The sequence below is a fragment of the Echinops telfairi genome, unplaced genomic scaffold (assembly GCF_000313985.2).
Source record: "Echinops telfairi isolate 266 unplaced genomic scaffold, ASM31398v2 ScPeMD7_443;HRSCAF=831, whole genome shotgun sequence".
Taxonomy (NCBI): Eukaryota; Metazoa; Chordata; class Mammalia; order Afrosoricida; family Tenrecidae; genus Echinops; species Echinops telfairi.
Genome location: NW_022104341.1, coordinates 59,938,830 through 59,952,427, shown reverse-complemented (window position 1 = coordinate 59,952,427; position 13,598 = coordinate 59,938,830). Strand labels below are relative to the sequence as shown.

At 44.6% G+C, this 13,598-nt stretch overlaps 1 protein-coding gene across 1 annotated transcript in view; it reads left to right on the top strand.

The window, feature by feature from the left end:
• Window positions 1-552: 552 nt before the first annotated feature.
• Window positions 553-13,598, top strand: part of DNAJC6 (DnaJ heat shock protein family (Hsp40) member C6) — a 188,463-nt gene continuing 175,417 nt past the window's right edge. The window contains exon 1 of the mRNA XM_045291831.1: window positions 553-637. The gene's annotated coding sequence lies outside the window, so the exon portion shown is untranslated. The remainder of the gene's footprint in view (window positions 638-13,598) is intronic.

The following is a 13,598-nucleotide window of genomic DNA, read 5'->3' as shown; positions in this document are numbered from 1 at the left end:
GCCCAGTGCTCGAACCGGGACCCGCTGTCCCTCTTGGGGGGTGGGGTGGGACCGAGCGCGGCAGGGGGCGGTTTGGTGGCCTGGGGGCGAGTCCCCGCTGAGTCACCCTACCCCCTCTTCCACAAGATCTCCCACAAGATCCATCTTTGAGATGAGTCTCTGTGGACCCGGTCCCCGTTCCGCTCCCTTCCCGTCCCCCTGAGCATCCCCTGTTGGCCCAGATGGCTCTAGCTTGTTTATTTCCCCCTCTGCCCCTCTGGCTTCGGCCAGAGAAGATCCTGGGCGTCGGGGGGGGGTGTGGGGGGGGGCAGTCTTTCGCATCCTCCCCCCAACACCTGGCCTGGCGTCTGCAATGCAGTACTGCTGAGGCAATTGATCTGGACCCACGATCCTCCCCTTTAGGACCTGCCCCATCTGTCCAACCTGCCTGCTTTGATGCTTCTTCACATAAGGGCTACCTGTAGCAAACTCTTTTCTAGACAAATCCCACTTTATCCGAACAGGCCTTAACTATTCGTTCATTCCATAATTTTGGGGTGATCCTCTGTGAGCTCGGGCCTGGACTGAACAGACAGGAGGGTTCCTGTTCATGGGATTACTTCTACAAGGGGAGACAGGCATTCCACTCATAAAACAGGTAATGCACCCCGAGAAATGACTGTGCCCTTGTTTCTAAGAAATGCAATTGGCTGGTGGCAGTTCTGGAAAAGCAAAGGAGGGGAGATCCTGTTTTACTTGGTGAGTAGACAGGGAATGGCCTCCGTGAGGCAAAGCAGTTTGAGACCTGGAGATGGATTAGGTGTTCCTGCAGTGTGGAGTGGCGGACAGATTTCCAGGTGGAGGGAATGACAAGTGGGAAGAGTCCAGTTTACCTGCTAATTAGCAAGTGGGAAAGCTGTTGAAGAAGAGATGGAGGAGGGAGGCTGAGGCCAAGTCAGGGGGCTGGGTGGGCCAGGGCCAGGGCCAGCGCCAGGAATTTGATTTTATTCTAAGGGAGCTGGGAATCCATCAACGTGCTCTGAGCAGGGCTGTGACATGTTGTGCTGCCTCACTGCCTTTTCCGATCTGCAAGGGCCCCACTCATCCTACAAAATGCCATCTCATCTGTGATGCCAGCCCGTGGGTTCCTGCCACCTGTAGCCTCTCCTGGAGTACTGCATCCTCTGTAGGGCATTTGTCCTGGTGCATCTGGTATTTGTAGATTCCAACTGGGCAGATTTCCAATCCACTTCCTCTTCACATCCCCTGAAGGCTGAATGCAGGGTGTGGCACTTTGTAGATACCTGTTTGCTGTATGAATGGAAGACTTGCTGGCTGCTGCACCTGTGTGTGTGTGTGTGTGTGTGTGTGTGTGTGTGTGTGTGCTCACGCCCTTCCTTGTCCTTTCAGTCCACTTCCATCATCTGAGAATTCTTCCCAGAGGCTGACGTGGCGTGATTTCTAAAATGGCTGACCGATCCCCGGCAGAAGGGAGAATTCACCAAGGCCCTGTCATTGGTGCAGTCTTTCCCTCATGAGGTTGTTTACAGACCTAAATGAGTTCATGAAATAAATGAATCAATAATTGCAATGCACTGTCCCATAGTCAGCAGAATGTATTAAAATAAATATGACCAAGGGCTGCAATAATTATCTGTCAAGTATTGATTGTGTTAGACACAAGCTTTTCTAGAGTTGGTAGGGAAGACTCTCACTCACTCATGGCCAACGAGTCGATTCTGACTCATAGCGACCCTGTACTGACCTGTGGGTTGGCATTATTCCATTGCTGGCTTTCAAATGTTACCGTACCAGTACCAGTACCATTCCCCTGCTATCATCAAGGACCATAGCAGAAACTCAGTAGGGCGTCAGGCTGCTGGCGGTTGGCCACCCCATTTCTTCTGCTCCTCTGAGCAGTTCAATGAGATTGGCAGTTACAACAAGTCTTCCTCAGTAATAATTCCATGCCCAGGTCCGTAGTGTTAGCCTGAGGGTGTGCGGATATTTACAAAGAGGCAGGAATGGAGATTGCCGCTCTAGTACCTGGGCTAGGATAAGGTTTCTAGTCTTATAATTAACAAAAAATACAGATCTATGCTGCATGCAATTCCACTCTTCTGTTGCCACAGTTGCTCCTGCCCTAGAGTTCACGCACGCTCCCAGGGCCCATTGTCATCACATATGATTTCTTTGCATCAGTAGGACCTGGCAACCCATCACAAGGATGACTTGGTGTAATATGAGGGGGAGTTCATGGGAAAATGAAAGAATCCATGGGAAAATTCCATTCTCTTTCCATCCCACTTTTCCATAAGCTTTTTGAAGCCCTTGCATGATTTTCTGATCTTCACAGAAATGTCTGCGTACCAGGCCTCCCTTTAGTCTCAACAGCACTCCTAGAGCAGGGAGCTAGCTCAGGTGCTATTTTTCTTTCCCTTTAGAGATGAGGGAGGGGAAGCAAGCGAGGCTGTGTGTTTTACAGGAGCACATGTGACTGATGGGGGCCACTGCTGTGGCATACATGGAAGATTTGCTGATATGTTCGTGTGTATGTGTGTGTGTGTGTGTGTGCGTGTGCATGTGTATCTGCAGGTGTGGGTGTGGCAAGGGCAGACTCAGGCCTGACTCTTGAAACAACATGCTTTCTGCCACGTCTTCAACAGAGAGGAGCAAATTAATAAATCCCATACAAAATATTTCAATTTAATTTAATTTAAACGTTTTATTTGTGTATTTCTTCGTATGAGGTAGGTGGGAGTTTACTTCAGCTAATCATTTTTGTATTCAACAACTTACCAGCCCTTCCAATAGCTTGCCTTGCTCCCTGCCTCCTATTTTTTTGTTGTTCTTCTCCCGTTTGTAGAATATTATCTATCCCTCCATGCAAATTAACACCTGGCTACCCAATAACCCAGGAGGCCCTGGTGGCATAGTGCTTACACAGTGAGCTGCTAATGGCAAGGCCCACAGTTTGAATTTCCTCAGGAAAAGGACTAGATGTTTGGTTCTAGTAAAGACTTGCAGTCTGGGAAACCACAGGGGCAGCCCTACCCTGTGCCCTAGGGTTGCTGTGAGTCGGAATCGACTCCGTGTTAGTGAGTCTGGGGTTTAGTATACCCTCTAGCCTATTTCTTCCCCTTCTCTTCCCACCCTTGGTAACTGTCAAAGCCTGTTTCTTACAAAACCCCTCATCTTGATGTTTTTTCTTTTATAACAATGGTCTCGTATAGTTTTTGTTCTTTGTGATGACTAACCCCACTCAGCATAACATCTTCCAAATCCATCCATGTCATGAAGCATTTCACAATTTCATCGTTACTCTTTAAAGATGTATAGTATTCCATTGTGTATATCCATTCTTTCACTAATGGTCATTTAGGATGTTTCCATCTTCTTGCTGGTAGGTGAACAATGTTGTCCGTGGATCTGCTTGGATTTTGCTCCTTATTTCTTTCGGGCATATGCTGAGGAGAGGGATTGCTGGGCCATATGGTATTTCTATTCCTATTTGTTTGAGGAAGCACCAGACCAATTGTTAGTGTGGTTGTACAGTGTTTAGTCCCACCAGCAATCCCACCAGCAATGTATAAAGGCCCTAAGCTCTCTGGATTCTCTCCAACAATTGTTATTTATTGTCTTAAAATTTTTGCTTTCTACAGTGTTGGTGTGTGAGGTGGTATGTTACTTTTAAAAGGTTGCTTGAAAGTCTCATGATCTGTCAGTGTCACTTTGGACATTGAGTCTCATAGGCTTTGGAGGCAGACAGACTGAAATCTGAGCCTGCCATTTCTTTCTTTTTTTAAATCATTTTATTAGGGGCTCATACAACTCTTATCACAATCCATACATCCATCCATTGTGTCAACCACATTTGTACGTTCGTTGCCCTCATCTTTCTCAAAATATTTGCTCTCCACTTAAGCCCTTGGTATCAGCTCATTTTCCCCCCTCCCTCCCCTCTCCCCGCTCCCTAAGCCTGCCATTTCTTAACTGTATGATCTTAGGCATACTATTTAATCTTTCTGAAATTTGGGTACCTATCAAGTGTAAAATGGGGATGATAATATGCATGATGGGTGGTGAGGATTAAGTGAGTGAACGTAAGTGACATGCCTTGTACATGTAAGCGGCTCACAAGATGATCCCAGTTGTTGTTATTGTTACTATTGAGGCAGCTCTTCCACCGGAATGTCATACCCAAACATGGTCAGAAATGGGTCTGGAACGTTCTTGAGCTGTGGAGCAAGACCGTGGCAGGAGACTCCTTCTGGACAGCTTGCGTTAGCTTGAGGATTTCCCACCAGCACCCTTCTTCCTCACGCCATTTTCCACGGGGAGCCTGTATGCATTGAGAAGCAGCATCTTTTCCAGGAATTCCTGGCAGCTTCTCAGGCCAGCATTGCGTGGTGAGCACAGCAGGCAGACCTTCAGTGTGGAGTGACTGGAGCCTTAAGACTGTGTATAAATCCAGAGGATGAGTCTGAAGTTTGCCGCACAGACACTTGTGATGATGCCTATAAAATACTTGGAAGGGCAATTACAGGGTTCAGGCTATATGCTTTTTCAATTTTGAAAGATATTGTCAAGGTGACCTCTACCCATTTGTACTACTTTATACTCCCACCAGCAAGTAGTGTGTGAGAGTCTGAATTTCATACTTCCTGACCTCAGTGGTATTGTCAGGCTTTTCAGTGCTTGCCAACTTACTGTATGGAATGCCGTTCATGGTTGTTTTACATTGTTTCCCTGACAACTAATGAAGCTGAGTTTCTTTTCATATGTATACTGGCCATTCATGTGTACACCTTCTCATGTCTTTCACCTTTTTAACTTATTTATAGACGTCTTTAAATATGCTGGATACCAATCACTTGTTAATTCTATGTCCAAAACCTTATTTTACAATGCAAATACATAGATGTTAGCTAGAGAATATACCTCACAGGGAAAGGGGTTCAAAATGGGAAGCTAGACCAAATGGAAATTAACCCCCCAAATGCTTCCATCCTTTCCAGAGCAGCACATTTTAGCCACACAGCAAAACTGTAAGAAGGGAGTCCGGGGAGATGGAAGAAGTATTTGGTAAGCAGCTTGCCCAAGCCCTTGAACTGAGGGTAGGACACTGGCTTGACTCTCTGTTCCTCCCACCCGAAGCTACCCTCTAAAGACCTAGTGGGACAAGGAGCCCCTTCCTGACCTGTAATATTCCTAGGAAAGCCCAGGGTTGGGAAGTCAGCCTCCTGTCATTAGATCATGCTTTCCTGGACTGAGATCTTGTAGAAAGGACAGATACTTGAAAGCTAAGCTTTGAACTGGTTCATTCTAGCTTGGCCCCCTTACTGATAATTGGCATTTCCATTCCAGATAATACTGAATCTACATTTTAACAAGCTCCCTTGGTGCAGTGAATTCCAACTCACAGTCGGACAGAGTAGAATTTATGTAGGACAGAGTCAGAGTAGAACTACCCCATAGGGGTTTCAAGGTTGTAAATCTTTATGGAAGCAGACTGACCTTTGTCCCACAGAGAAACTGGGGGTGGGGTGGGGGGTTCAAACTTTGGGACTAGCAGTTAAATGCTTAACTCTTTGCCAACAGGCTTTCTTGTTCTCGTCGTAAATCAATCAACCAAGCAAACAAATCTCCTGCCATGGAGTTGGTTCTGACACAGAGTGACCCAAACTGAGCTTTCTAAGCCTGTAAGTCTTTATGGGAGCAGAAAACCTCATCTTTCTCCTCGGGAGTGGGTGGTCGGTTTGACTGCTGACTGAATCACTTTACACATTAATAACAATTCCAACTTAGCCTATTCCCAAGGCTATTGGAAAGGTCAAATGAGGTTGTAGATGTGAGAGGACTGTGGAGATGTTGACAAGGCACTGTGAATTAGCCAGTACTTGGTCAGAGTGGGGGACCCACACGGAATGATACAGTCTTTGGGCCCTGTCCTGTCTCTGGCCACCTAGTCTGCATTCAGGTGAGTGAGTATGGGGCAGCGGTCGTCGGTCTGTTTTCTGGGTCAGCACCAACAGCACTTGTAGCTTCCAAAACAGAAATTCTAGGAGTGGGCCCAGCAAGCTGTGTCCTAACCAGCCCTTTGGGATTTGTGATGTGTGCTAACGCTTGAGAACCATTCGCTTAGTGAGTTGAGCAAAGACCTCATAATCTGTAAATGTGGGTTTAAATCTCAACTCTCCTTTGTGACACCAGCAAGTAACTCACACTCACTGCAGCCGAGTCAGTTCCGGCTCATAGGACCTTACCGGACAGGGTAGCCCTGCCTCTGTGGGTTTCTGAGACTGTAATTCTTTACAGGAGTAGAAAGCCTCATTTCCCCCGACAAAATAGCTGGTAGTTTTGAACTGCGACCTTGCGGTTAGTAGCTCAACTCATAACCCACTACGCCATCAGGGCTCCTAGCAAGTTACTAGACTAGACCCCTTGTAAGTGGAGGATGCTATTACTATACTTTCCTCAAGATTACTATGAAGAGTACATGACCTACAGTGTCCTGAGTCTGCTACTCATTAACTGTGTACCCTCTGGTAGTTGGTTCAACTGTTCAGCAACATAAACAGTGACCGCATATGTGGACTTTGTGAGATGTAATACACAGAAATCAGACTGCCTTTGTCTGTGGGAAGAGACAATGGATCAGTACAATATCAGCAGCCAAAAAAGGGTCAGGGGATGGCTGTGGAGCAGTCCATCAATTGCTCTTATGTAAGTTCAAGTTGAAGTTGAAACTTAAAACAAGTCCACAAGAGCCAAAACACGACTGTGTTAGGTCGGGTTTACTAGAGAAACAAATCCAGTGACACTTGTATATGTGTAAGAGAGAGCTTTATATTAAGAAATAATTATCCACCCATAAAATATCCCAGCCCAGTCCAACTCAAGTCCATAAGTACAATTCTAGTCCATAAGTCCCTCTTCAGACTCACAAAGCCACATGCAACGATGCAGAATGCAGGAACATCATAGGCCAGTGGGTGCAACGTCATGTGGATCCAATGGCAGTAGAAGCATCACAGGGCTCTAACAGGCCTCAGGGTGACTCATCAACAGGAAAGTCAAAGCAGAGAGTGGGGGAGGGCCACACCCACGAGGAGGTACCATCAGGCTGTGACCAGATTGACAGGCTAGACTCCACCCCTACACTATAATATCTTCAAGTTGATGTGAAATTATGTAACTACCACAATAATATACCATCTTGAATATATTCCACTTGAATTTGGAGAACTTCTCAAGTATAGATTTGCCTCATTTAATAATAGTGACAGAGAGGCACCATGATCTGTAGAATGACATCAAGGACATACATGAAGAAAGCAAAAGGCCATTAAAAAGACAAGAAAGGATTTTTAAAAAGAGCAGGAACTGAAAGAAAAAAGACAAGAAAGAAAGAAAAGATCAAGGTGGTTGTCAGAAGAGACTCCAACACTTGCTCTTGATTGCGGAGTAGCTAAAGCAATTGGAAGAAATGATGGAGAAGATGAATAGAAAATTTCAAAGGAGGGCAGCTTGAGAAGACAAAGTTATTATACGAAATGTGTAAAGACCTGGAGTTAGAAAGTAAAGAAAGAAGAGCAGGCACAGCATATATCAAGTTGACAGAATGCAAGAAAAAATTCAAGCTTCAAGTTGCAATATTGAAAGATTCTTATGGACAAAATATTGAATGGTGCAATAAACATCAAAAGAAGATGGAAGGAATGTGCAGTCACTGTACCAAAAGGAACTAGTTCACATGCAACCATTTTAAGGGATAGCACATGATCCATAAGTGACAGTACTGAAGGAGGAAGTCCAAGCTACATTGAAGGCATTAGCTAAAACCACGTCTCTAGGAATTGACGCCATGCAAATGAAATGTCTCAGCAAACTGACAAAACACCCAGTTCTCTGTGTCTATACCAATGAACTTGGGTGACAGCTGCCTGCTCATCTGACTGAAAGAGATCCACAGTTTTACCCATTCCAAAGAAAGTGGATCCAAATGGATGTGGAAATTGTTTATTAATATCATTAATATGACATGCAAGTAAGGGTTTCCTGAAGATCATTCAACGTTTGTAGCAGTACATTGCCAGGAAGGTGCCAAAAATTCAAGCCAGATTCTGAAGAGGATGTGACACAAAGGATATCATTTTTGACATCAGCTAGATCTTAGTTGAAAGCAGAGAATAGCAGAAAGATGTTTAATTATATTTTATTGACTATACAAAAGCATTTGACTGTGTAGATAAGAACAACTTTGCACGACCTCAATTCTACTTTACAAATCAGATTAGACCAGAACGAGCAAACTGCTACAGATAAGAGCCCGAAGCACAGGGAATCCAGGATAGATAAACCCCTCAGGGCCAACAATGAGAATAGAGATACCAGGAGGATTAGGGGAAGGTGGGTGGAGAAAAGGGGAATCAATCATAAGGATCAATATATAACCCCCTCCCAGGGGGATGAACAACAGAAAAGTGGGTGAAGGGCAACAGAGGATGATGTAAGATATTAAAATAATAATCTATAACATCAAGGGTTCATGAGGGTGGGGGAGAGGGGGAAGAAATGAGCTGATATCAAGGGCTCAAGTAGAAAGAAAATGCTTTGAAAATGATGATTATGGCAGCACATGTACAAATGTGCTCAACACAATGGATGAATGTATGGATTGTGATAAGAGCTGTAAGAGCCCCGAATAAAAGTATTTAATTTAAAAAATTTTTAAAAAGAACAACTTTGGATAGCCTTGAGAAGAATGGGGATTTCAGAACACATCATTGTGCTCATGAGGAATCTGCATGTATCAAGAAGCAGTTGTTTGAAGAGAACAAGGGAATACTAGGCTGTTTAAAGTCAGGAAAAAAGTATGTCGTTGTTATATCCTTTCGACCATATTCAATTTGTATGCGAAGTAAATAACATGAGAAGTTGGACTATATGAAGAAGAACATGGCATCAGATTTTGAGGGAAGTTTATTAACAACCTGGGATTTGCAGATGACACACCTTGCTTGTTGAAAACAAGGAGAGATTAACGCACTTGTTGATGAAGATCAAGGATTACAGCCTTCAATATGAATTGCAAATCAATTTCAAGAAAAAAAAAAATCCTCACAACTGCACCAATAGGTAACATCATGATAAATGGAAAAAAAGATTGAAGTTGCCAAGGATTGGATCCACCGTCATTGCTCATGGAAGCAGCAGCAAATACAAAATCATGGGGCATATTGCATTGGGTAGATCTTTTGCACAAGACCTCTTCCAAGCAAGAATGTCACTTTGAGGATGGAGGTGTGCTTGACAAACTAAGCCATGGTATTTTCAATGGCCTTATTTATTTGGATATGAAAATTGGATATTGTATAAGGAAGGAAGACTGAATAAGAATCAATGCTTTTGAATTTTGGTCCTGATGAAGAATATTCAAAGTACCACAAGACATCTTGGCTAGGAATCAAACAACAACAAAAACTGTCTTGGAACAAGTACAGCCAGAGTGCTTCTTGGGAGTGAGCCAGTCTTTGTCTCATATACTTTGGACGTTGTCAGGAGGACTAGTCCTTAGAAAACGATATCATACTTGGTAAAGGAGAAGGTCAGTGAAAAAGAGGAACATTATCAAGGAGATAAATGGACAGAGTGGGGAGGACTGGACAGTGTTTCCCACTGTCGTACTTAGGGTCACTATGACTGACAGCACCTAACAAAAACAAAAGCTAAAAGAGGCTCCAGGCAAACAATTGTTGCTAACTGCGGTGGAACTGCCTCTGTTCATGGTGATCCCATCATGCACGGTGTGTTTTCATTGGCTGACTTTTATAAGTAGATTGCCAGGCCTTTCTTCCTACCCAGTCTTTGTTTCTTCTTCTTTTTTTTTTACATTTTTTGGGGCACCTAATCCACATATCATACAATCCAATAGTTCAGTCATTCAATCATATCAAGAATTGTACAATCATTGCCACAATCAGTTTTAGACACCCCCACCCCCAACACACACACACATGGTTACAGTATATCACCTTTAAAATGAATTGTGTAATCACAGTCAGGTCTAGTGCTCCCTCCCCCCTTCACTGTTTACTCCTGAAATCCCTTCACCCTCCCTATCTCCCACCCCCACCTCTACATTTCTTACAAAGCCTTGCATTGGCTATTATTTCTGTGTGTCACAAACTAGGAAACCCAATAGAAACAAACAAAATCAAATAAAGTGGCAAGGATAAAATTATAATAACACGAAGATTAAAATACAAATAATGAGTAAAAAAGAAGAGACCACCCTCAATATTAAAAAAGTCAGGGAAAAAATTTTTGTCATGGAACACGCAAGAGATACTTGCTCCTAGAACAGAGTCAGGTTGGGTCGGTCGACAGGGAGGTCAGCTGACCAAGTGTCAAGTGTGGCCCAGCATAATCAAGGTTACAGTGATCTCTGTCTGATAGTAAGGCTGTCGAAGACCCTTGTCTGTGGCTAGTGGGGGTCTGCCAGCGGCTTAATCTAACTAGTTCCTCTGCAGATGGGTTTTGGGCTCCCACTGTCCTCCATAGCCTTCTACCAATTGGGTGTTCATAATTTTAGCTCCGATACTTTGCCCTTTGTCATATTTGAATTTTGTTATTGTCATTAGTGGATCACACAAGCTGGTTTGCTTCTTCCACGTGGACTTAGTTGACTCCTTGCTTAGATGGCTGCTTGTTTGAATATAAGCCTTTAAGATCCCAGACACTATTCCGATTGATAGCCAGGCACCATCTGCTTTCTTCACCACACTTCCCTGTAGCACCCTGATCTTCAGTGATCATTTCATGAAGGTGGAGTATTGAGCAGGACCATGTTATCAGAACTAGCTGTTCTTGGATTGGGGCTAGAGTTAAGTGGGGGCCCATAACTGCCTAGTCTTTCTTGGTCCGGAAGCTCTTTTAAAACCTGTTCAACCTCATAGCAACATACAAGCCTCAGATGAGTTGGGTGGTACTTGTGCTTGTGGTGTGTTGGCTGAGAATCAAACCCAGGCCTGTCTCATGGAAGGTGAGAATCCCATCTCTGAACTACCACTGTGTCTGTCTAATTGAGGACACATTCTCTGAGACTCCATTGGCTTAACCAGTTGCTGTCCTGTGACTTTTGACTCAAGGTGACCCCATTGTGTGTCAATAGAACTATGCTCCACAGGGTTTTCAATGAGTAAAATTTCGGAAGTAAGTCTCCTTTTCCCCCTGGAACCTTTGAGTGGATTTGAACCTCCGGCCTTCCACTTAGCAGTCTGAGCTTGTTAAACAGTTGCACAGCCCAGGGATTTTTCTTTGCTTAGTTATCCACTAACAAAGAAATGAAATGCCTGAAAATTCCCAGGAAATGTAAAAGCTTTTGGTTTTCTGGCTCCCTCCAGATAACATTTCCAACTGGTAGACTCAATCCATGTTTCAGCAGTATTTTTTTTCTTTCATTCTTCTCCAGGACAATAAAAAAAGCCCTCTTTAATTCAGGGTCTCACTGTTCTTGAAAATTCTCTTCAGTTTTGTTCCCGAGATGGCCTCCTAGCTGGGCATGACTCACCGGGCGTAGTGACTCAGAAGTGGCGTTTAACAAGACAAGGACTGTGCAGTGCTATGCTGGGACTTGGTGGCTAGTACAGCCCGCCTGACACTTTCCTTAAGCCCCCTGATTGGGATATAGCATCATTTCTTTCTATTACAGATACCTGTAACGGTCATTTGATGCTAGTTTCTTTGACGTTTGCCCTCCTCACTGCCTTGCTCTGAAAAGCCTGTGGCTGGAGTCCATCCTGCCCTCGTCTGGGTGTGGCTGTGAGGGTTCTGGGGGAAAGGAGGCTTCTGAGAGTCCCTTGACTCCGAAGGATGTTATGGGTTCTGTCAATTCTCTGTGAGGATCGAGAAAAGTCTAGGCGTTTCAAACATCAAAAAGTCAAGGGTTTTCAAATGCCTCTCAACTTTTGTTTTTTCTTTTTAGGATCAATTAAAGTCGGATAGCCAGTATAGAAAAATATTCTTATAGGTGAGATTACTGTACAATTCTTTTAACCTTTTTTGTATGTTTGAAACTTTTCAAAGTATGTTTTGTCTGTAGAAATGAACACACACACACACACACACACACACACACACACACGCGCGCGCGAATCAAAATCCAAATAAAAAAATCCCAAACTTCCATTCACAAGCCCGGCCCCTCTGCCCCGAGTCTACTGGATATAACAGGGTCTGGAGCAGGGCAGCCAGGTGGTTAGCGGCTTCTCTGTGCCAAGGGCTTGCTTTTTTTCCCTGATGTGCAATCTCACCACAGCTCCACAAGCGAGTTACTATTTTATGAGGAAATCAAGGCACAGAAAAATAAAGCTGACCCAGGTCACAAGTGCGGTAGCATTTATGGAGTTTTTTGTGTCCGGTTGTATGTCATCTAATTTACATGTATTAACTGGCTCAAGTCCCACCCAGCCCTCGTAGGTAAGGACCATTATTTTCTGCATCTTACAGATAGGAATCGGAGAGGAGACTGAGAGAGCGACGGGAACTTGCTCCAGGTTATTCTAGGCCCCTAGAATCTAGGGGCTAATCAACAGCAGAGCTTGAATCCAGTCTCTGTGGTCCTATGCTCTGAACCAAAGCCTCGCTGCTCTTTTGCCTAACTTGCCAGGCGTCTCTTGTGGAAACCTCTTGCCCCGAAGCTCCTTGAGGCCCGGGAATATTGAGCACTGTGTAGTTCCTAATGTCCAGAGAGTGCCTGGCACAGTGACATCACCTGAATGGTGGCTCTTCACCACCAGCTCCTCTCCTCAGCTCCTCACTGGACACCTTGTGACTTCCCTGGACTTGACTTTTGGAGATGGAGCTGTCTGTTTCTTTGACATGGTTTACTGGCTGGCTAATGAGGAATTCTCATGGAGGCGCGTTTTCCTCATTGGTCTTATGCTGGCAGTCAGGAACAGAAAGGTGTCACAGACTGAGAAGGAAATGGGGGAACAAATCCAAAGACTTCAAAATGTCCATGACTTTCGGGGAGTCTTCACTTTGTGGCAGCTAGATGTCAACTCAAAGACCCCTGATGGCCCAGATAGCATTCACTGTCCACTCATAGTTGACTCTTGGGCTACAGTAAAGAGCCAGTGTACTCTGGTAATTAGTTATTTATAATAATGTGCCCAAGCATGTTGATAATTATCTAGTGCTTCATTACAAAGTACCCAATTGGTTCTCCCTTTTGATCTTTCGTGTTCACAACCCTGCTTTACAGACGAGGAAACTGGTGCCAGTCAGGCTAAGTCTCCTGCCCTGCACCACTCAGTTAGTAGGTCAGAGACCCGCCGTCTGCCCTCTGACTCTCTCCTAGCCCAGCACATTTTCCATACCAATGCTGTATTTAGCTCAGCAATCAAGGGGCAGAGAGCAACAGGTGGGCATCCTTTCACGTTGTTGCCCTATACCAAATCAGTGTGATCCTAAAGGTGCGCTGGGTCAGTTAACCTTTTGAGATATCAGTGTACCTCCCTTTCATGCAGGCAGGAGTAGGCGCTGTTCCTCTGTGGTACAGAACCAACCCTAAGGCACCCACCACCACCACCACCACCTCCTCCTCCACCACC